Raw genomic sequence first — 24,658 nt, forward strand, 5'->3', positions numbered from 1 at the left:
ACTAGTATGCCGTTTTTCTTTCACCAGTCAACTTTCACTATTTCAATAAATAAAACCCTCTTCGCCAGAAAAAATTAGACACAGAGACTCACGTCGTCCGAATCAGGATCCTCCTTTTGAGGTTCCTTCTTGATTTCTTATTTGTTAGGTTATTGGACTTACTTTGTGACCTAATTTTAATAATTCGAATTGTTTATATTTTAAAATTTGTTGAGCATATCATACTTGTAAAAAATCAAGTTGATCGGATATCAAAAAGCATGTGTTCGGATCATCGAACTAAAAATTATTTAAAAAAAAAAAATTTAATAAACAGTTTTCCAAACATATGCTTTCTGATATCCGATCAATTTGATTTTTTACATGTATGATATACTCAATAAATCTTAAAATATGAACGGTTCGGATTATTGAAATTGGGGCTAAAAATAGACCCAATGACCCAACAAATAGGAAGTCAAGTAAGAACCTCAAAGAGAGGATCTTGATTCCACGTCGTCCTTGTTCCGTTTCTCGCATTCGGCCACATGATGCCATTTTACGAGCTCTCCTTAGTCTTAGCCAAAGCTGGTATTCCTGTCTCCTACGTTTCAACGCCAAGAAACATCTGGAGACTCCCTCAACTCCCTCATGAATTATCATAACTAGTGTTAGCTGTATATTATTATAGATGTATCTTATCTATTTGTATTGTATCTCTCTCTATCTCTATTTCCTTCTATACTTATCACTATCTTTTCTGTACCTATCTAGGTTTCCTTTCTGCCTATATATACATGCTTCTCCTATTGTATTATTCATTCAATTCAATATAGAGTTTCTCTTTTCTCTTCTTTCTCTATTTTCATAACATGGTATCAGAGCTTAGGTTCTCTCCTAGCCTCATTTTTTTTTTTTTTTTTTTTTTTTTTTTTTTTTTTTTCTGGTTCTGTCCCCGATTGGTTTCTGCTGGCTTCTGCGTATCTAGTTCATCTCTGTTTCAACATTTGGACTATACCAAACTCTTCGTCTCTTCAAGATGAAGCAAACGCCACCAGAATCACCACCATCGGACTTCACACGAGCCATCATGCGCCACCCAAAGACTTGCACGTCGGCTTCCTTCGGTTCCACTCTCGACATGCTCCCACACGCGTCATCTCAGCCGGCTTCCCTCAGTTTTTGCCCTTCGGCTTCCGCATCAGCCTCGACTCGCCCATCGACTTCCGCCTTAGCCGCTCTATCCTTGGCTTCCGCCTCAGCCGATTTCCCCCCAGCTTCTCTCAGCCGTGTGCCTTGTTTGGTTTAGCTGCTGACGTCAACCCTATTCAGCCGCTGACGTTAGCCTCTCTCAACCCCTGGTTGGCTGCTGACATCATCACAACACAGAGTTGATGTCAGCCCTACTTGTTCCTAAGGTTTTTTGGGTTTCTGAATCTGTTGGTGACCTCCGTTTTGGCAATTATGGATCGTACTGACAACATCCCATCTGTTTTTGTTATACTTGATGGATCTAATTATGTTAGTTGGGCCCAAGCTCTCTCTAGCTTCATTAAAGGGAAACGCCTTTGGCGGATTATTACTGGTACTCTTTCCAAACCCAACCAGAAGGAGGATGAGACGGACTTTGCATTCGATGACCGTCTTGATGAATGGGAAAGTAAGAATTATCAAATTATCACATGGTTCCGGACTACCTTAGTTCCTTCCATCAACCTTCAATTTGGACGCTTTCAAGACGATGACTCTCTTGCCTCTCCTGCCAAAGCAATTTGGGATTTTTTGAAGGAACATTACCAGACCACTAACCATGCTCATCAATATAAACTGTTGCAGACTCTTCATCACATGCGCCAGGCACCCGGTCAGTCTCTCAACGACTTTTTATCCCAAATGTCGTCCGTTTGGGACTAGCTCGCTCTTTCTGAATCTCCATAGGCTCATTCTGATGATGCACAACTATTTATTACTTATCGAAATCATCAGCGACTATTACAGTTTCTTATGACTCTTCATAGCACTTTTGAGCCCATGCGTGCTTCTTTGCTTCATTGTTTGCCCTTGCCCACTTTAGAGCAAGCCATTACTGAGCTCCTATCAAAGGAGACTCATTTTGGGAGTCTCAGATCTCACGACATGGATTCTGTTCTTGCTACGCCATCTTCTCAGAGTTCCTCATCTTCACAGCCACTCATATGCAGTTATTGTCGCAACCGAGGCCTGCCAGCCAATCATTCTCTTGTTCACTGCCAGGTTCGCGAATGCTTGTCTTGTCACAAGACTGCTTCGGGCCACCTCCAAAGCAATTGTCCTCGAGCTCCCTTCACTACTTCATCTAAGAAAGGGGCTTCTCGTTCTGGGTCACAATCCAAATCTAACCACGGTTCTCGCTCTGCCGCTGTTGCCTCTGAGGGTTCTTCTGCTCCTTCCTTCTCTATGGATGATGTTGAGTCCATTATCCACCAGGTGCTCAATAAATTGGGTACTCCTCATTCTACTGCTCTTTCAGTAACCTCAGGTAACTCTTCATGGTATTTTGATTCCGCATGCTGTAATCACATGACTTCTGACTCCACTCTATTTTCTTTTTTGTCATCATCCTCTTCTGCTCCCACTATACACACTGCTGATGGTTCTCATATGCCTGTTAGTCATATTGGCCAAATCTCTACTTCCACTGTGTCTCTTTTTGATGCTTACCATATTCATTCTCTTAAAATGAACCTTATCTCTGTATGTCAGTTATGTGAACTTGGTCTAACTATTACCTTTTTTGCTAATGGTTGTTTGGTGCAGGACCCTCAGACGAGATAGATCCTTGGGATAGGTCGTAAGCATGGACGTCTGTTCGAGCTTATCCATCTTCGCAGTCCGCACAAATCATCTACTGTTGCTGCTGCATCTACTATGTCTTCTTTTCATCTTTGGCATTGTCGCTTAGGACATGTCTCTTTTAGTCGTTTGAAAAATTTAGTTTCTAGTGGTCAGTTAGGTCGTGTCCGTCTTGATGATGTCGATTGTTTATCTTGTCAAATTACTAAACAACCTGCATTACCTTTTAATAAAAGTAATTCTATTTCTACTGCTCCTTTTGATCTTGTGCATTCAGATATTTGGGGACCTTCCCCCACACACCTACCATGGGGGGGTCTAGATATTTTGTGATTTTTGTTGATGATTTTTCTCGCTATACATGGCTTTTTCTTCTAAAAAATCGTTCTGAACTTAAACAAATTTACTATGATTTCTCTGCTATGGTCCGCACTCAGTTTTCTCGTACTATTAAACTGTTTCGTTCTGATAATGCTCAGGAGTACTTGGATTATGATTTTCTTTCTTTTCTTCGGGCTTATGGTGCTCTTTCTCATCGATCTTGTGCAGGCTCCCAACAAAATGGACGAGCCGAAAGAAAGCACCGTCATATTCTAGACACTACTCGGGTTCTTCTCCTTTCTTCTTCTTGTCCTGAAAATTTTTGAAGGGAAGCTTCCCTCACTGCCATCCACACCATCAATCGAATCCCTACCCCTGTAATAGCTAACACAACTCCTTACGAGCGCTTGTATGGTTCTCCTCCTGATTATATCACTCTTAAAGTTTTTGGTTCTACTTGTTTTGTTCTACTTCTGCCTCATGAACACACTAAACTAGAACCTCGTTCTCGTCTTTGTTGTTTTTTGGGGTATGGTATAGAACATAAAGGGTATCGTTGTTGGGATCCTATCTCCAAGCGTCTTTGTATTTGTTGTCATGTGGTCTTCTGGGAACACAAAATGTTCTCCACTCTTTCCAAGTTTCACCTACCACAGTCCACCCACTCACCAGTCTTCACTGATATTTCTATAGATCTGTTTTCTAATGACTTTGATGTAGATTTTGGCCCCATGCTTCCACAGCCGCCTACGCCTATCGTCCATCCTGAGGATCCTGTGTCAGCTGATGGCCTTACACCTTCTCCAGCTCCGGTGGAGGTTCTTCCGGAACCTATTTCCATTGAGGTTCCTCCTCCACCTGAGCGTCATTCTACACGGGTAAGGCAACCTTTTGTTCTTCTCCGTGATTATATTGTTGGTTCCACTGCCTTTTGCTCTCATGAACCTACTTCTTATCAAGAAACTTCTTCTAACCCTCTTTGGCAACAAGCTATGACTGATGAACTGCAACCTTTCGATCAAACTCATACCTGGGATGTGGTTGATCTTCCTCTTGGCAAGCGTATTGTTAGTTGCAAATGGGTTTACAGGATCAAAACTCATTTTGATGGTTCCATTGAGCATTATAAAGCTCGCCCTGTCATCCGGGGATTTAGTCAAGAATATGGGATTGACTATGAGGAAACATTTGCTCCTGTTGCCCGTCTTACTTCAGTTCGCAGCTTACTTGCCGTTGCTGCTGCTCGCCACTGGCACCTTTCTCAGATGGATGTCAAGAATGCATTTCTCAATGGTGATCTCACTGAGGAAGTTTATATGCAACCCCCTCCTGTTTCTTCTGTTCCCTCAAACAAGGTTTGCAAACTCCGCCGTGCTTTATATGGTTTGAAACAAGCTCCACGTGCCTGGTTTGCCAAGTTCAGCTCTACCATTCGTGACTTTGGTTTTTCTTCCAGTGCCTATGATTCTATCTTGTTTATCCGTAAGACGGAGCGCGGTACTATTCTTTTTTTCCTCTATGTGGATGATATGATTATCACTGGAGATGACACAGTGGGTATTTCTAGTCTCAAACAGTTTCTCCATCGCTAGTTTAAGATGAAAGATTTGGGTGCACTTAGCTACTTCCTTGGCTTGGAAATTTCTCAGGATTCCTCTGGTTATTTTCTTACCCAAGCCAAGTATACTTCTGATCTTTTGGCTCGTGCTCGCCTTAGCGATTGCAAGACTGTCACTACTCCAGTTGATCCTCAAAATCGTCTTACACCTCTTGACGACCCCCTATTGTCAGATGCAACTTTATATCGTCAGTTAGTTGGTAGTCTTGTCTATCTCACAGTTACTCGCGCAGATATTGCTTATGCTGTTCATATTGTCAGTCAATTTATGACTGCTCCTCGCTCTCCACACTATGCTGCTCTGGTTTGCATTTTGCGCTATCTTAAAGGAACTTTGTTTCATGGTCTTCACTATTCCCGTCTCTCTTCTCTACAGCTGCAAGCCTTTTCCGATGCCGATTGGGCAGGGGATCCTATCGATCGTCGTTCCACTACTGGGTTCTGCTTCTTCTTGGACAATTCTCTCATTTCCTGGCGTAGCAAGAAGCAAACCCTTGTTGCTCGTTCTAGTATCGAGGCTGAGTATCGTGCTCTTGCAGACACTACTCAGGAGCTTGTGTGGTTTCGTTGGCTTCTTTCTGACATGGGTGTTTCTCATTCAGCTGCCACTAATCTTTATTGTGACAATCAAAGTGCTATTCAGATTGCCCATAACGATGTCTTCCATGATCGCACCAAGCATATTGAGATCGATTGCCACTTCATACGACAACATGTTACTAGTGGCCATGTTGGTCTTCTCTTTGTTACCTCTGCTGATCAGACCGCCGACCTCTTCACCAAAGCTCATCTTCCAGGCCGCTTCTCTGATCTCCTCTCCAAGCTCAAATTGATATCTGACTTACCACCTTGAGCTTGAGGGGGGGTGTTAGCTGTATATTATTATAGATGTATCTTATTTATTTGTATTGTATCTCTCTCTATCGCTATCTCATTCTATACTTATCTCTATCTTTTCTATACCTATCTAGGTTTTTTTTCTGCCTATATATATAGGCTTCTCCTATTGTAGTATTCATTCAATTCAATATAGAGTTTCTCTTTTCTTTTCTTTCTCTATTTTCATAACAACTAGTCACCTTTGTTTCGATTCTTTTGTCGGCGCTAGGCTCGAACCTCTTACTGGAAGGTGCAGAGGCCACGGTTGATGTTACTACCGACAAAATCCAGCACTTGAAGGCTGCGTTAGATCGCCTTAAACAACCCTTCAAGCAATTCGTAGCGGAACAGTCACCGGACTGGATCCTCACCGACTTTGTCTATCACTGGATGGTTGATGCAGCTCAGGAATGCCGTGTCCCCGCCATGATCTTCTCCCTCTTCACCGCCGCCTCTAAGGTGTTCTTCGGCTCACCGGAATATTTAGTCGGTGATGACCAGAAAAGAGTGAGGTCATCGTCGGAGGACATGACGTTACCACCGTGTTGGGTTAGTTTCCGGTCATCGGTATCATATCGTCACTACGAAGCAATTGGTACTTTTACTGGGATCTACAAAGGAAATGGCTCCGGCATTATAGATGTTGTACGACTCGCTAAATCACTTCAAGCGTGTCGAGCCGTGGTGATTCGTAGTTGCAGAGAGCTCGAAGGTGAGTTCATCAATTTGTATGTGAAAATTATTGGTAAACCTGTGATTCTGACGGGGTTACTTCTGCTCGAAAAACCCAATAAAACACGAATCGTCACCGTTGACGACGGCGTGTTGAGTAAGATCTTTGAATGTCTTGATGAACAGAAACCCAAGTCAGTGGTGTTCGCTGGGTTTGGAAGCGAGTGTAAACTCACCAGAGATCAGACTTACGAGATAGCTTCCGGGCTAGAGTCATTGGAATTGCCATTTTTGTGGGCTCTAAGAAAACCCAGTTGGGCTTCTGACGATCTCGACGCTCTCCCGCAGGAATTCAATTGCAGGATCTCTGGCAGAGGCAAAGTCTGCATCGGATGGGCACCGCAAATCGAGATTTTGGGTCACCCATCGATTGAAGGCTCGTTGTTTCACGCCGGATGGGTTCAGTGATCGAAACATTGCAATTCGGCCATTGTATGATTGTTTTGCCATTGATCATCGATCAGCCGTTGAATGCGAGGTTGTGGGTGGAGAAAGGCTTGGCAATTGAAGTGGAGAGAGGTGATGATGGGTGTAGACACCCCATTTTTGACCGTCTTCAAGACTTGGACGTCATCGTTTGAACATTCGATGATCATCCATGCTCGTGTTCGTTTTGAGTTCCTGAAGGTCTCGGCTATGCACCTTACCTTGGAGCCTCTCAACTTGTCTGTTTTGTGCTTGGTTGTGGACCAAGAGCTTGTGGCTTTGTTTCTGAGGGAAGAGGGTGGTCTGTTGGCCATCCTTACAACCTACCGACCAGGCTCCATGCCCATCGGCTGTGCCCACTTTCCATCAGCCATTAGTGGTGGCCGATCGGCATCACTGATGGCCGGTCGGCACCTTTAATTGCCGGTCGGCCATGTTTTTTGGCCGAGACCCTTTTTCTTGCTTTTGTAGATATTTTGTTGCAAGCTGTGCCAGCTAGTGAGCACAGAATGCATCTTCCATACATGGAGGGATTGCACCAAGCCTCTAGCTTGTCCAACAAGCTTGAGACTTGGATTTCTATAGGAGGGGAGGTTCCTCTCCCCTTTCAGAGGTTCAAAAAATTTGGATTACGGTTAGCAAATCCCTCTCTCTCTCTCTCTCTATATTTTTCCCTCTCTCTCTATATTTGCACTATATTTGAACCAAAAGTGTCTTTTCTTCACACTTTTACACACAAACACCTACTCAAACACCTTCACTCTTGAGCTGAGGTTCTTGGAGGTTGCATTTGAGTGATTTTGGCTTGGTTTTGCCTCAGAGGTTGCTAGCTTGCTGTTGTTCTTCAAGGGTCTTCAAGGGTAAGCATATACCCCTTTTAAGCTTTCTTTTGATTAATAGCTTAACTACCTTTGCATGCTACTTTAAGGCTGGTTTTAGCCTCTTTTAAACTCTATTTTTAAGGTTTTGAAATGTGGGTGTGAGTCTTGTTTGGTTAGGGGATGTTTCCCCTCTTTTGCTCTATGGCTTGTAAAGCCTCTTGAGCAACCATTCTTGGTGTGACCTTTGTTTGACCTTTCTACCACTGAAACTCAGAGGAATTTCAGTGGTAGAAAGTTGGTTTTGAGGCTCAAAATGAGAGGGGGTGGTCCCCTCTCTTTATATCTTGTTTGTATGCATAGAGGGCCTACCAAGTGAGCATGTATTTCTATCCTCTTAAGGCTTAGTTTGAGCATGTTTTTGTGAGTTTTTGGACCTGATATAACTCTGTTGTTGGCTGGTTTGGTTGTCTCTTGAATGCTTCATACACTTCTAGTGTAATTCTACTTGCTAGCCTAACATGCTCTATGCTTTGGACCATCATTCTAGCCTATTTTGACTACACTCCAGCATGCTTTTTGCCATGATTTCACATGCTTTAGGTCTGATTTGGGTGGTCTTGATCATGTATGCTTTGCTTTGTATAGCCATAGTGTAAAGCCCCTCCACTAGCATGCATTGCTTGGGCTATTTACATGATATAACATCATTTGATATATGATTTCAGAGCATGTTTCAATGTCATACCCTCGTGTATATCACTCTTTCAATGCTTTGGAGGGTTATGCTTTATGCCTTAATCATGAGCCAAATTGCATGCATGCTTGTCTAAGCTCTTGGGTTCCATTTCAGCATGTTCTTGGCCCTTAACTTGGCATGTTTGAGTTCTGTCCAGAGCTGGTTTGGTTAGTTGTGCTATGTATTGCATGCCTCTTGTATGATGCTCTTAACTAGCCTTATGCTCTAGACCCTCTAACATGCCTTGTTTGTGTTATTTGTGTGATTTGGCATTATTAAACACTTGATTTCAGAGCATATAGCATTGCCATATTCTCATGCATATCACTCTTGAATTGCATTTAAGAGTTGTGCCTTTATGCCTTGCTTGCGAGCCATAAGTTGAGTATGCATTCCTTGCTTTTCGTGCCTACATTTTGTTGAGTTTTGGCCACTGTTTTGGCATGCATGACCTCTGTCCGGGGCTTGTTTGACCATTTGAGCATTGTAGTACATGCTTCATGTGTGATACACTTCACTTGCCTTGATGCCTTAACTCCTAAACATGCCATGCATGCATTGTTTGCATGTTAAGAGTCTTATGCATACCACCTTAACATGGGGTTTGCATAACATGTTGTTTGCATGTGTGTTGCATTGCATTGTGTTTGGATCAGATGTCGATCCAAACATGAGGAACGATGGACATTTCATACTCAAAGTGATGAAACGCGCCTCATTCCTTAGGTCACCGACACCCTTGATTGTGCATGATAGGATGGAGGCCTCTCAAGTCTTGTGTGTTATTTGTGCATTCATCAACATTGTGTAAGCTTGACTCTTTGGTCATCATGCATTGAGATGTGTGATTGGTGGCTCGAGAGCCGAGCATTACACTTCTTTGAGCTTGAGACATGATAAGGAGTGTAGTTGCACACACATTTCTTTGCAAATACACTGCCATGCTTCGGTTTGTGCTCTGTTGCAGCAAGAGGAGAAATTACAGGAAGTAGTGGCCGATCGGCCATCAAATCTGCCGACCGGCCACCAAGGTTGCCGATCGGCTATCAGAAATGGCCGATGGCCATCAACTTTGGCCGATGGTCATCCCTCTTGGCCGACCATCCCTCAGCATGTTCCTAAGGTGGGTTAGAAGCATTCTGGAAGTTGGCATGATTTTCAAAAGTACAGAAGTGTGCAAACAGAGGCATCTTGAGACACGGAAGTGGATTTCCGAGCGAAGCCGACCGAGCATGCATTCCCCCTCGCTTCCTAAGGCCATTTGTTTAAATTGCTTAGCTAAACTAGGTCATTAGCTTAATTATTTTGTAATTAATTAGTTAAGTGTTTAATTAATTAATTTGGTTTGTATTTAATTAGCTTAGATTAGCTAGATGGTCAAATTCATTTGTGTTGTAATATTTAATTAGCTAAGTTAGTTAATTAATTGGTTTGTAGATAAGTAGCTTAGCATAGCTAGCTTAGCTTTCATTCGGACCCTCTGTCGAGAGGGCAAATGCTGTAACAAGTGTGCGTGTGTGTGTGAATGTCTTCTAACCCCACATCTTTCTCCCTTTTATTTACCCGCTTTCAGTGGTTAGATTAGGGCATATTTCAATTAGCATACCTTATGCTTTGCATGCGTGCATCATTCATTCGTATTGCATGCACCGGGCTTAGCGCATCATTCAAACTGCTTTGAATTTCAATACTTACTTGAATACGTGTTTCAAAGCATGTTATCAAGTGTTGCATTCATATGCCATTCTAGATAGCCGAGCCTATTTTAGTTGTATTTTTGCATGTGTTGCATTAGGCATCTTAACATAACTAGGATCATGCATGATTTCTAACTAGCTTCTGTTTTGGCTCGGAGTACACTATGAGTGTTTATGTTTTAGCATCCTTGCATGTGTGTAAGTGTTCCCATGATAGCATGCTTACCATGAGGCTATGTGCTGATGTGTTTAACTGCATGAATGTCTGTGGATGAAGGCTTCATTGCTTGAATTGGAACAATTCATCAGAATGTGAGTTTTAAGCCCACTTGGAGTGGCAAATCATCATGTTTTAAGCCCACTTGAGGATGACAAATCCGCGTTTTAGCCTACTTGCGAGTAGCATCTTCAAACCATTTTCAAAAAACAAACATGAGATGTTTTGTTCCAACTCGAGTGATTTAGTCTATACTTGTATGCTGTGCACATCACATAGCAAGTTAGCTAAATAACCGGAATAAGAACACATGTGTTTTCAAAAACAACATATCATGTTAGTAGAGGCCGATCTTCGATCGGGCGATTGGGGGTGCTCATTTCATTACCTTCCCCTCTCGTACCCAAGTTCCCAAGCTGAGGAAACTTTGGTGACGATGGACACGTGACCTTAGGCACGAGTCAGGATGTCCTAAATTTCCCAAAATAAAATATTTAGGTGGCGACTCTGTAATCTCGCAAAGCAGTCCATGTTTGGCACTTCTTGATTAAAATCGATTTTCTAAAACGATTTTCTGGATTTGGACTCTTTGGTGATTTATCAGTCTTACATTGCACTTTGTGAGACTAGATACAGAATCGTGACAAGAGTCTGAACTGTTGTAGCTAGAACTACAATTCGCGCCCTCTCCGAAAGGGGGGCGCGCGGAGTGAGTTCGAGCGGTCTACAGTTTCTGGCGACTCTGCTGGGGATTTAGAGAACTTGACTCGAACATCATGATATGTTGTTTTATTTACACTTATGTGTTTCTTTGCATTGGATTTGCATTGGTGCGCCTAAGTCACAGTGTTTGCCATCTGCTATTCCTGAACGATTTGCCAAAGGCTTGCTTGGAAAAGCGTGCCATAAAGCTGACCGATTACGGGCTCTACCACGATGGGAACACAAACCTCAGTTTTTACCAAGGCACCCTTTTTGACCATTTGACCTAGTGCATATCGGAAACTATAGTGACCATTCCAAACTAGGACAGGTTGCTTACTCGATTATAGGTTGTTTGAAATTACTGCGTGCGTAGTGAAACCCTAGTTCCTGACGAAACTAGGACAGGGAAACCCTACCCCTCCATAGGGGTGTTTTGGCTCTTACTTGCTTGCTATGTGCTGTCAGAGTGTGTCTCTACAGGTTGTATGTATCAGTTGTAAGTTCGGGTATTAGTCTGTGGACGTCAGTATTTGGGGTTATCAGATTTGGGGCAGTGATTTGGGAACAGTGATCAATATTGAGAACAATGTGTTCAGCTTACAATGTCGACTGTGTGTTGTCTTAATTTAAGCCAAGTGCTGTCTGTTTTTTTGCTTATTATTTCCTTATTATGCTTTATTTATCTTTTTGTAAGGTAGTTTAGCATCATTGCTTCCGACTAGGCAGATATTCCCCAAGCACTCGGGAGTAGAGGTCAAAGGCTTCATCGATCCGAGGATCTGGTTGACGGGCAAGCAGTGTTCTTTTCATTACCCCCGGTTACTAGACGGAGGTCAGTTAGGCGCAGTTCATCAGTGCAGCGGTTACAAGATCAACGGTCTTTATCCACCCCACCAGTGTGTGGTCAGGCTGAGGTTTCCGTTTCTACCGCCGAGAGAGATATACCTGTTGTTCAGTCAGATCAGCACCTTATGGCCAGTATGGAAGACATGATGCGTCAGCTCCAAGAGACTATGAAAGCCATGCAGCGGGATGCTGTCCGCCAGGTAGAGTTGGTCGCGTGTCAGGCAGAGGTTGTGGCTCAACAGACAGAGCTGATTGCCAGGCTTCAGCAACAGCAACAACCACAATAAGCCGGAGCATCTGCTTCGCACCCACCTCCACCTAGAGTTCCAACACTCGGGGAAACTGCAAACGTCCAGGAGAATACGGACGTCCCAACGGGGCCAGTTCCACCTCCAATCCTACCGCAGCTATCCAAAGCACCGGCTAATCCAGTAGATACACCGTTTGAATTTGAGGTGGATCCAACAGCGCTGAAAGTGAGCAAGTTAGAAAAGTTGCTCAAGAAAGCTCAAAGCGTTAATTCCATTACGGACATAGAGGATGGATACACCGATTCGGCGGTGACTTTGCCGGACCGGTTCAAGATACCGCATATAAACTGTTTTGATGGTTCTAGGGATCTCATGGTACACATGCGGTTGTTCTCAGATATCCTAAGGCCAATGGGCCTCTCCAGATTGCAAAAACTTTCCCTCTTCGGCCGGACCTTGTCGGGTGTCGCGGCCATCTGATATGCGAAGTTGGAAGATTCTATCAAGAGAAGCTAGGAGGAGATGGCTGAGGCCTTTATAGCTCAATACTCCTACAACATGCAGATCAAGATCACAACTCGTGATCTTGAGACAACTAGACAGGAGCCGAAAAAGGGCTTCTCTGACTTTGTAACCCGTTGAAGGGCCAAAGCTTCTATGATGACCACCAGGCCGGTCGTGAAGGATCAGATACGGATGGTTGTGCACAACCTCCAACCCAAACTGATGAAAAAAATGATCACAAGAGAGAGCAGCCCAAGAGGGCATTTATCCGTAGTTCGAATGCAGGCACGAGTAATGCTGCAGCTGCCAGAACTTCCGATGTGGGCATGGTCACCACCATCACACCAAAAATAGCCACCCCATTCACCGGTGCGTACGGTACCAGCTCACAAACAGCCAGATATCCACCCCGAGGCCAAAGGACCTTTACTTCATTATACATGCCCCTTTCCAAAGCCTTGGGGGTTCTCATTAGAAAAGGGCATTTGAAGCCCCTAAAGCCGCGGCCATTACCAGACAAACTTCCTGCTTCCCATAACCTGACCAAATACTATGCCTTTCACCAACAGCATGGTCACAACACCGACCAGTGCTGCAGACTGCGTCATGAGATCCAGGATCTTATTGACAACAAGGTGATTGCGCCTCTAGAGAAGCCGAATGTCACCACCAACCCACTCCCACCACATAACCAAGCTCCACCACCCAAACACATCAACCTAATCCAAACCATGGCCATTCCATATGACCCAAGCATATATATCATACCCTCCCACCTACCCAAGCCTGAGGTGTTCATCCCAGACAGCACGGACTTGTGCATGTTGAACATCTTCCAAACCCAACCAGAACCGGTGGTGGTGACTGTTGAAGACAGAACCGGGATGACTTTAGAGGTAGATGTGAATGTTGATTCAGAGCCTGAGGGGTCTAAGAGCTTTACGTACAACTTGAGTGGTTACATCACATCAATAGACTAGGCTAAGCTGAGGGTAGAGTTACCGGTTGGGGCAGAGATCAGTGTGGTTCGGGAAGATGGACCGAGTCAGGGGCTAGATGACTTAGCAGAGCTGGAGGAGGACATTGCAAATCTGCAGTTCTTTGAAGAACAGGACTCAGGGGATGTGAACATCAACTGGTTCGACTTGGATGAATCGGCATGGAATACAGGGTGGCTAAGTGACCAGCTAGATGTTGTTAAAGAATCTCAGCCAGAACAGGGATCGTCAGGAATGAGAACATCAGCAGTGGCCTGAATGACCGAGCAACAGGGAGCATCGCTGGAGAGTTTAGAGCAGTTTGAGTAAAGTAGACACTGAATGGGAGGTTGCACTGAAGCAACTTGAGCAGGAAAAGATCGAGGATCTTGAGAGGGCTAAGAAGGCCAAGGCCCCTGCGGGGACGGAATATGTTGTGAGCACAGAAATAGTTGCAACGGAACAGGACAGTTGTTTGTCGGTTGCCGACGGGATGTGGTGGGAAGACGACGACTTACATCTTGACCACACTGACGAAGATTGGGGGAAGAACCAACCGGATGACACCTGGTACATTGAGGACGTTGACCATATGACTAGGAGTGGGCGGTATTTCAAGCTCCCACACTTGGACTAGCCGGAGGCATTCGAGAAGGACAAAGAAACGGAGCGGCAGAAGGAAAAATTGCTGGAGGAGGCTGTACTGAAGCAGCTTAAGAAAATCCAAGCAGACATCTCCATCTGGGGACTGCTTATGGCCTTGAGGGTTCACAGACAAGCTGTCCTTTCTGCCATAGACAAGGCGAAACTTTTAACTGATACCACACCTGAACAGTTGGTAGGGCTAGTTTTCCTGGGAGGAGCTTCCCCGACCTTGACCTTTATCGACAGAGAACTACCGCCCGATGGCTCAGATCATAACAAACCACTCTACATCTCTGTGGAGTGTAGAGAGAAGTGGATACTGGTGGTTTTGGTCGACACGGGGTCCGCAATCAATGTATGTCCGTCGAGAACGGCGTATGCTATCGGGTTGAAGCCCACGGATTTCGTGCCTACTGCCCAGGTAATACGAACCTATGATAATACCAGCTGAGAGGTGATGGGGACTGTACGGATTAAGACTCAAGTTGGTCCGGGGCAATAGGACGTTGAGTTTCATGTCTTGGATGTTCCCGTAACCTTCAGTCTACTTCTTGGGCGGCCGTGGCTGCACTAAGTGAAAGCCGTCTCTTCCACCTTACACCAAATGCTGAAGTACCCCCACAGGAAGGGGGTGGCAATTGTTTTTAGGAATTCTTCAATACATCCGCCGCCAGAGGTTTCTACACCAGTTCTGGAGATTGAGCATGGCGCGAAAGATGTATTTTTGTCAGGATTCACCCTAGCTGAGGCCCGGGTTGTACATGATATGCTAGCTGTTGATGAGGGGCTATACATCAGTGCATAGTCTATCTACCTTACGAACAAGCTTCAGCACATGCCCGGAATGGGATTAGGGCGAAGTGATTGGAAGGGCGTTGCAGCATTAGCCGAAGTGCTGCACAACCTATATACCTTTGGACTAGGTTATCTGCCTATCAAAGAGGATTGGGCGAGGAAAGGAAGAGAGATGGCTGGAAGAGCCAGGGAAAAACAAGTCGGGAAGCATTACGAGTTGATGCACAGACCTATCTAGGGGACCCTGAACGGACGCTTTGTCCGGGAGGCGGAAGACCTCCCGTTCTGCGGCTTTCCGGAGCCATGGCTAAATGCAGAGAGGCGGCACTTGCTGGGATTTGAGATTTTCTTTGACTTGCAATTATCCGGGGATGAAGTTGCCGAAGAGCAGACAGACCCACCAGCTGAGGCTGAGCAGTGCAAGGAGGAGGATTCCGTGAGCACAGAAATTGAGATAGGGGTAACACTCACTTGTCTCCTTTCAGATCCTCAGATCATACCGGAGTGCTTGGGAGATAACTTCTCAGTTTCCATGACCGGGGATGAAGCGGCTGTGGGCCCATCTTCAAGCATTCTCGATGCATCCATCGCACCCTCCCTCGTTTGGCAATACGAGGAGGGCTTTTTATTGAGCTGTTCCGGGTCAGGTAGTGAGCCGAAATCTGATTCCACTGAGTTTGTAGAGTCGGAATCAGATTCTAGCTCTTCTGAGTCTGAGTCCGGTATTCTTGGGGGTGATAACCCGGATGCCACTGTCCTGTCCTGGTCGTCTTTTTCTTTTTCCTTTAAGTCTGTTATAATAGAGGAATCAGGCGGACTGGATGTTATTAATGAGAATGGTACGGCTGTGGCTTCTGAGTACTTTATGTACCTTTAATTTATTGCATTAATCAAGACTTTCAAAATTTTGATGAAAACGACGAGGAAGAAATTCCTCCGGTTTTGAAATATTTGCTGTATCAAGAGTAGGAGAGGTTTGTAAAACCTTTGGTTGATGAAATCACCACAATTAATGTTGGTACTGAGAAGGACCCACGGCTGGTCCAGATCGGGTCCACGTTGTCTTCGGAGGAGCGCGAGCGCTTAGCCGCTTTATTAAAAGATTTCGGGTATGTGTGGACTTCAGGGATTTGAACAAAGCCAATCCGAAGGATGACTTTCCTCTGCCGCATATCGACAAGTTAGTGGACTTCACTGCTGGGCATGAGCTGCTCTCATTCATGGATGGGTTTTCAGGCTACAATCATATTTTGATGGCACCCGAAGACAGAGAGAAGACTGCTTTCACTACCTCGTGAGGAACCTATTGTTATAGAGTGATGCTGTTTGGGCTGAAGAATGCTGGAGCTATGTATCAACGGGCTGCGACCACAATCTTGCATGATATGATCCATAAAGAGGTTGAGGTGTACGTGGATGACATGATTGTCAAGTCCAAGGAAAGAGAGGGCCACTACACCGCCTTGCAGAAATTCTTCCAAAGGATCAGAGAGTATCGGTTGCGGTTGAATCCTCAGAAATGTACATTTGGTGTTACAGCAGGGAAAATGCTGGGGTTCTTGATCACACAAAGGGGTATTGAGGTCGATCCTTCTAAAATCAAGGCCATCTTAGAAATGCTACCACCGATGACTGAAAAGGAGGTGCGAGGCTTTCTGGGTAAAGTGCAATTCATAAGATGGTTTATTGCAAAATTAACTTTGACTTATGAATCACTGTTTGCTCTCCTGAAGAAAGGAAAGAAGTTCCAATGAGACGACCGATGCCAAGTTGCTTTCGAGCAGATCAAGCAATATCTACAGAACCCACCTGTGTTGTCACCGCCTGAGCCGGGGAAACCGTTGATTCTGTACCTGTCAGTGACTGAAACGACAATAAGCTGCATGCTTGCACAGGAGTCTGAGGACAAAGTGGAGAAAGCTATCTACTACCTGAGCAAGAAAATGTTGGATTACGAGACCCGCTACACTCCGCTCGAGAAGGCTTATCTGGCCTTGGTATGGGCTACCAAGAAGTTGAGGCACTACCTGTTGTAGACACCCTATTTTTGACCAACCTTAAGACTCAGACGTCATTGTTTGAGCGCTCGATGATCGCGCATGTTTGTGCTCGTTTTGAGTTTCCAGAGTTTTCGGCTGAGTGCCTTGCCTCCGGGCCTCTGAACTCTTTGTGTTTTGGCTTGGTTTGTGGACCATGCCTGGTTGACCTTTCCTGGAAGGGAGAGAGAGGCCTGTAGGCCACTATTTGTAGTCGTAGACTACTTTTCCCACTTGTAGGCTAGTTTCCGGTTTCCGGAGCCTTCAGCCGAGCGCCTTGTCTCGGGACCTCTTAACGTTCTCCTCTTCGCCTGGTTTTTGGAACAGAGGTCTGTAGACCACTTTTTGTGGCCGTAGACCACCTTTCCCTCTCGTAGACCACTTTTTGTACCCGTAGACTAGTTTTCGGGGCTTCCGGCTGCGCGCCTTGTCCTGCGGACTTTTGTCTTACTTCCTTTTTGGTTTGGTTTTGAATCAAACCTTGTTTTCTTTGCCTAGAGGTGGAACAAGGGGTGTAGACCAGTTTCTTCCCCTGTAGACCAATTTTCTTTCATGCTAGCCAGTTTTCTGGTCGGCCAGCTGGTCTTGGTGGTCTGTGGACCACCTAAAGTGGTCGGCAGCCATGCCACCACCTTCTTTTCTTTGTACAGGCCACCTCTCCCTCCTTGCCGACCAGTTGTTCTCCTTGCTGACCTTTTTTTCTGGTCAGTCGACTAGTGGGAGTGGTTGGCCGACCACCTCAACTGGTCGGCACCTTTTCTGCATTTTTTTACAGATATTTTCTTGCTAGTTGTGCCAGCTGTTGGGCACAGAAAGCATCCTCCATACACTATGGAGGGATTGCTTGGAGCCTGTAGCTTGTCAAACAAGCTTGGAGCATGGATTTCTATAAAAGGGAGCCTCCTCCCTCTTGCTTTAGGTTGAGAATTTTGCATTAGGGTTATACATATATCTCTATCTCTATATTGCTCTATTTGCTCCATATTTGTCCTTAAAAGTGTAGTTTCTTCACACTCTTGCACTAAAGCACCTAGTGAAACACCACACTCCTGTTGCTGAGGTACCTGAGGGTTTTGTTTGGACTCAAGAGTTGGCTTTTAGCTTAGAAAAGCTGCTGGAGTTGCTGCTTTGAAGTTGTTCTTCAAGGGTGAGTCTCTAGCCCCTTTAAAGCTTTGTTTTGATTAAGTCTTTGGCCCTATTTTCATGATGTTTTAGGCCTAACTTTAAACTGCAAAAAGCTTCATTTTCAAGTGTTTGAAATATTTGTTTGAGGCTCCTTTGGTGTTGGGGGTGGTCTACCCCCTTTTGTGCCATCCTTTTAGACCTTTGAGGTCACTTTCTCTTGGCCTTTTAACCACTGAAATCCAGTGGATTTTCAGTTGTAGAAAGTGTGTTTTGAGGCCTCAAATAGGAGGGGGTTGTCCCCCCTCCTCTTCTCTTGTGTGCTTGTGTTGATGGCTCATCAAAGTAGCATGTTCGTTAAGCTTGTTTTGGTTCCATCTCAGCCTATTTTTGGCCTTATTTCAGTATGGCATACCTCTGTTTTGGCTTGGTTTAGGCCACCCTCGCATGCTTTATACACTTGTAGTGTAAATCCTCTTTCCTAGCCTTGCATGCCTAATGAGTTAGCTTGTTATTCTAGCATGTGTTGACTTAGTATCAGCCCATTTTTGGTGTTATTTTGATATGCCATAACTCTGATTTTGGTTGGTAGAGTCATCTCTTGCTTGGTTTTTACACTTGTAGTGTAATCCCCTTTGTTGGGCTAGTATGCTCCATGCTTCATGCCTCTAATCCTAGCTTGTGTTAGCCCTATCTCAGCATGTATTTGCTATTGTTTTGCCATGCTTAAGCTCTGTTTTACGTGGTCTTGATCATTTGGACTTTGCTTTGTATAGCCATAGTTCATTCTTGCTCACTAGCTTTGTGTTTTGAGTCCACTAACATGCATTGCTTGGGCTATTCGCATGATTTAGCATCATTTGATACATGATTTCAGAGCATGTTTCATTGTCATACACTCACATGTGTCACTCTTTCAATGCTTTGGAAGGTTGTGCTTTATGCTTTAAACATGGGCCAATATGTATGCCATCTTGCCTAAGCTTTTTAGGCTACCATTTCAGTGTATTTTGGGTGTTATTTTTCCATAATACAACTCTATTTTTGGCCAGTTTGGCCACTTGTGGTTTGCATCTTGTACTTGTAGAGCTAATCTCACTTACTAGCCTTGCGTGCTTGTTGTTTAGCTCATTATCCTAGCGTGTGTTGGCTCTGCTACAACATGTTTTTGGTCTTGATTTGACATGATCTAGGACAGTTTTGGGTTGCCTTGGCCATATGGTTCATGTATTGCATAGCTGTAATGTAAGGGGCTTGACTAGCCTTGTGGTTTGATGCCTCTAGCATGCTTTGTTTGAGATGTTTGCTTGCCATGACATCATTTAACATGTTATTTTAGAGCATATTGCATTGCCATGTTCTCACTTCTTTCACTCTTTGAGTGCTTTTATGAGTTGTGCCTTTGTGCCTTGTTTATGGGCCAATGCGTGTGCATGCATGCCTAGACTTTTGAGCTCCCATCTCAGCATGTTTTGGTCTTTGTTTTGACCTATTTGAGCTCTGTCTATGGTTGGTTCAATCATTTGTGCCTTGTATTGCATGCCTCTTGTGTAGTCCCCTTTAACAGCCTTGTGTTTTAGGCCTTCTGACATGCTATCTTTGTGTTGTTTGGATGATTTGGCATCGTTTCACACATGATTTTAGAGCATATAGTGTTGTCACACTTTCATGTTTGTCACTTCTTGATCATGTTTGAGAGTTGTGTCCTTATGCTTAGTTGATGGGCCAATGCATGAGCATGCATTATCTTGCTTTTTATGCCATCATTTCAGAGTATTTTGGCCACTGTTTTGGCATGTATGAGGTTTGTTTGGGGCTGGTTTGATCCATTGAGCATTGCATCACATAGCCCTTGTGTTGCATCCTTCACTAGCTTTCATGCTTAAGGACTCTAACTTGACATGCTCATGTTGTTTGCATGTTGTTTCGAATGTTGTTGCATTGCATTGTGTTTGGATTGAACGTTAATTCAAACACGAGAAACGAGGGACGTTTCATACTTGAAGTGATGAAACGTGCTCATTTCTCGATCGCCGACGCTTTTGATCATGCATGATAGAGTTTAAGGCCCTTATGTGTTATTTGTGCATTCATTGACATTGAATTGTGCAAACTTGTCTTCTCGGCCATCATGCATTGCGATGCTCGGTTGGTGGCCCGAGAGTCGAGTACCGCACTCCCTTGAGCTCAAGAAATGATAGGGAGGGTTTTTGTGCACACATATCTTGCAAATACACTGACGTGCCCCTTCTTGTTCTCTGTTGCAGCAAACTGGAACTTGGCAGAATTTTCTGGTCGACAGACCAGAAAAAGTAGCTGGTCGACCACTTTTTCTGGTCTGCAGCATGTTTAGGTGGTCTACAGGTGGTCTACAACACCATTAAGTGGTCAGTAGCCCTCCTGGAGGGCTCCATGTTGGAGTAGAAGCTATCTGGAAGCTTGTGCAGGGTTCTGAGATAAAATGTAAACAGAGGCAAGTTGGGACATAGTAATGGATTTCCAAATGAGGCGACCAAGCATGCATGCACTTCTCGCCTGGAGGCTCCTTTTAACTGCTTTGCTTAGCTAGTTAGCTATTTAGTTCTGTACTTAAGTAGTTAATGCACTTAGCTATTCATTTGTGTTTGTAATTAGTTAACTTGTTAGTTAATTAGCTTCGTTTTGTAATAATTAGTTAACTAGGAATAGTTAATTAGTTGTGACTTGTAATGATTAGTTTAATTAGCTTGGATTAGTAAGTTAGATTATTATTCGGACCCTCCGTCGAGAGGCCGAATTTTGTAATAAGTGTGTGTGTGTGTGTGTGATGCATGTCTTCCAACCCCCATTTCTTTCTCCCTTTTACTTAACCGCTTTCAATGGTTAGTTTAGGGTCATTTTCAATTAGCATCCTTATGCTTGCATGCATGTATCATTCATTTGTCTTGCATGCACCGGGCTCGGCGCATCATACAAACTGCATTGTATTTCAATACCAATTTGAATACATGTTATCTAGTTGCATTCTCATGACATCTTAGAATAGCCGAGCCTATCTTAATTGCATTTTGCATGTGTTGCATTAGGCATTGTTGACATAGCTAGGATCATGCATATGATTACTAACTAGCTTCTGTTTTGGCTCAGAGTACAGTGAGTGTTTACGCTTTAGCATCCTTGCATGTGTGTAAGTGACTGCCATGATAGCATGCTTGCCATGAGGCTATGTGCTTAAGTGTTTAACTGCATGAATGCCTGTGGATGAAGGGTTCATTGCTTGAATTGGAACAATTCATCAAAATGTGAGTTTTAAGCCCACTTTGCGGAGTGGCAAAATCATGTTGTTTTCTAAGCCCACTTGAGGGTGGCAAAACCGTGTCTTAGCCTACTTGAGGGTAGCAACTTCAAACCATTTTCCTAAACAAATTAAGATATTTTGTTCCAAATTGAGTGATATATTCTATACTTGTATGCAGTGCGCATTACATAGTAAGGTTAACTAATAAACCGGAATAAGAACACATGTGTTTTCAAAAACAACATATCATGTTAGTAGAGGCCGATCCTTTAATCGGGCGAGCGGGGGTGCTCATTTCAGGACCTTCCCCTCTCGTACCCAAGTTCCCGAGTCGATGCAACTTTGATGATGATGGACACGTGGCCTTAGGCACGAGTCAGGGTTTCCTAAATTTCCCCAAAACAAAATATTTAGGTGGCGACTTTGAAATCTGGCAAAACTGTCCATGTTTGGCGCTTTTTAATAAAAATCAATTTTCCAAAATGATTTTCCAAATTTGGACTCTTTGGTGATTTATTAGTCTTACGTTACACTTTGTGAGATTAGATTCAGAACCGTGACAGGAGTTCGAACTGTAGTAACTAGAACTACAATTTGCGCCCTCTCCGAAAAAAGGGCGCGCAGAGCGAGTTCGGGGCGGTCTACACCTGTTGGCTCACTCTGTAATACTAGTTTCGAGATTAGATTCCATCAAATATCTCTTCGAGAAACCGGCACTTACGGGTAGGCTAGCTCGTTGGTTACTTCTTCTTTCCGAATTTGATCTGAAGTACATGACGTGCAAGTCAGTGAAAGGGAGAGCAGTAGCAGAGTTCCTAGTCGACCACCCAGTTGAGGGGGATGAAGCAGTTGAACATCTGTTCCCAGACGAGGACATTCTGCATGTCGAAGAAGAGACTTGGACAATGTACTTTGACGGAGCGTCAAACCAATACGGGTATGGGATAACGGTGCTGCTGATAGCACCCGACAATTCCTGTATACCTATAGCATTCAAACTCTGGTTCAAAGTGTCGAACAATGAGGCAGAATATGAGGCAAGTATTGCTGGACTAGAAGCCGCCCTAGAACTAGGGGCAAAACGGTTGGTTGTCATCGGGGACTCAAACCATGTTGTATGTCAAGCTAAAGGAGATTGGAAAGTTAAAGAAGAAAAGATGAGAATCTATCACCAGACCTTAGAAGTTCTGATTCCTCGGTTTGAGAAACTAAACTTCGCTCATCTGTTAAGAGAGAACAACAGGTTCGCTGATTCATTAGTAACTCTATCTTCTATGATAGACATCCCTTTTGGAGTCCGGATGCATCCGATCATCATTGAACAGAAATTTGTGCCGGCTTACGAGCTGATTGCTGCCATAGATGAGGTACAAGATCAGAACCCTTGGTATTACGACATCTGGAACTTCTTGGAAAATGAGGTGTATCCACCAGGGGCAAATGCCAAAGATAAGAGGGCAATTCGAAGAATGGCTGCTCAGTTCATCGTCTGCGGGGGTAAACTGTACAAGAGGGGTCATCTCGGGATGCATAAGTTATACGTTGATGCTGAAGAATCCAACCGCCTGATGGAGGCCATCCATGGAGGAGAGTGCGGAGCGCACATGAACGGGGTGATACTAGCGCGGAAAATTCTCAGACAAGGTTATTATTGGTCAACCATGGAGGAGGATTGTATTGGCTTTGTCCGGCGATGCCGCAAATGTCAAATCCATGCAAACCGCATGAACATTGCACCATCGAAGCTGTACAACATGACTTCACCATGGCCGTTTTCAGTCTGGGGGAATGATGTGATTGGGGCTATCACTTTGAAGGGGTCCAACGGGCATGAGTACATTCTGGTAGCGATAGACTACTTCACGAAGTGGGTTGAGGCCCAATCTTACGCGGTGTTGAAGGCATCGCATGTTGCTAAATTCATCAGGAACAACATTATTTGTCACTACGAGGTCCCGAATGAGATTATTTCGGATAATGGTTCCCACATCAAGAAGGAGGTGATCGACTTGTTGGAGAAGTACAACGTGGCTTTTCATAAGTCATCTACATATCGGCTGCAAACCAATGGAGCAGTTGAGGCCGCCAACAAGAACATCAAGCACATTTTGCAGAAGATGGTGGAAACCTACAGGGACTGGCCAGATAAGCTGCCATTTTGCTCTTTGGGGCTACCGAACTTCAATTTGAACTTCTACTGGGGCAACTCCGTATTCCTTGGCTTATGGGATGGAGGCTGTTCTTCCTATTGAAGTTGAGGTTCCGTCGTTACAGGTATTGGCTGAGTGTCAGATAGCTGAGGTAGATTGGCAGCAAAGCAGGTTCGAAGAACTCATGCTCTTTGATGAAAGAAGGCTGAAAGCACTGTATCACGTCCAGGGTTATCAACGAAGAATTGCCAGGGCTTTCAACAAGAAGGTTAAGTCCAGGAATTTGAAAGAAGTGGATCTAGTGCTCAAAGACAACCGAACTCCTATCTACGACCCTAGGGGCAAGTTCAGACCTAATTGGACTGGTCCCTACATCATCAAGTCTATCTGGTCGGGTGGAGCTGTCGTTTTGATGGATTTAGATGGCCTTGAGTTCTCCCAGTCGATCAACATGGACAAATTGAAGAAATACTATCCCTAAGTGGCTCGCTAGGCCGAAAACCCGAAAGGATGACCTAGGCAAAAGTTACAGCACAGAAAATTTGAAATAATAAAAACTGAGCTCGCAAGGTTGAAAACCCAGAAAGGGCGGCCTTGGCAAAAGTTAGAGCACAAAGGGAGAGTGTTAATACACGAGTGAACTTGAACCGAACTACGTAAGGCTTGATTCCCATCTTTGGGATACGTAGGCAACTTCATTCCGAAGTCCAGCCATAAACATTTCCAAATCAACTTTGTCCATGTGATCATGCTGGTCATCTTCGTCTATTCTGCATTCAAGAGCTCGGTTGTGATCTCCAGTGCAGTGCTATTCAGACTAGGGGCAACTTTCCAGTTGCTGGATCCAGGGTTGTACATCTCAGTGATAGATCTCGGGCGTGTCCAGTGGTGATCCATATCGAAAATGGTTTTGAAAAGTTTTAATAAAAGTTGATTTTGCTCAAATTAATCTTTTTACAACTTAGACCATTTTTTTGGACCAAACGAAAAATTTTCAGCACCCACAACCTTCAATTACATTGATTTTAGTATAGAGTTCTCCTACTCTTGAATACAAATTGAAGTTGCTTTTTATTACATTCATAAAGAAAA

General features: G+C 44.3%; 1 pseudogene; it reads left to right on the top strand.

Annotated features, from left to right (window-relative positions):
* The first annotated feature begins 491 nt into the window (after positions 1–491).
* LOC114302389 (putative UDP-rhamnose:rhamnosyltransferase 1 pseudogene) overlaps positions 492–24,658 on the top strand; it is a 61,636-nt pseudogene continuing 37,469 nt past the window's right edge.

The sequence above is a fragment of the Camellia sinensis genome, chromosome 5 (genome assembly GCF_055761805.1).
Source record: "Camellia sinensis isolate YWXY chromosome 5, ASM5576180v1, whole genome shotgun sequence".
NCBI lineage: Eukaryota > Viridiplantae > Streptophyta > Magnoliopsida > Ericales > Theaceae > Camellia > Camellia sinensis.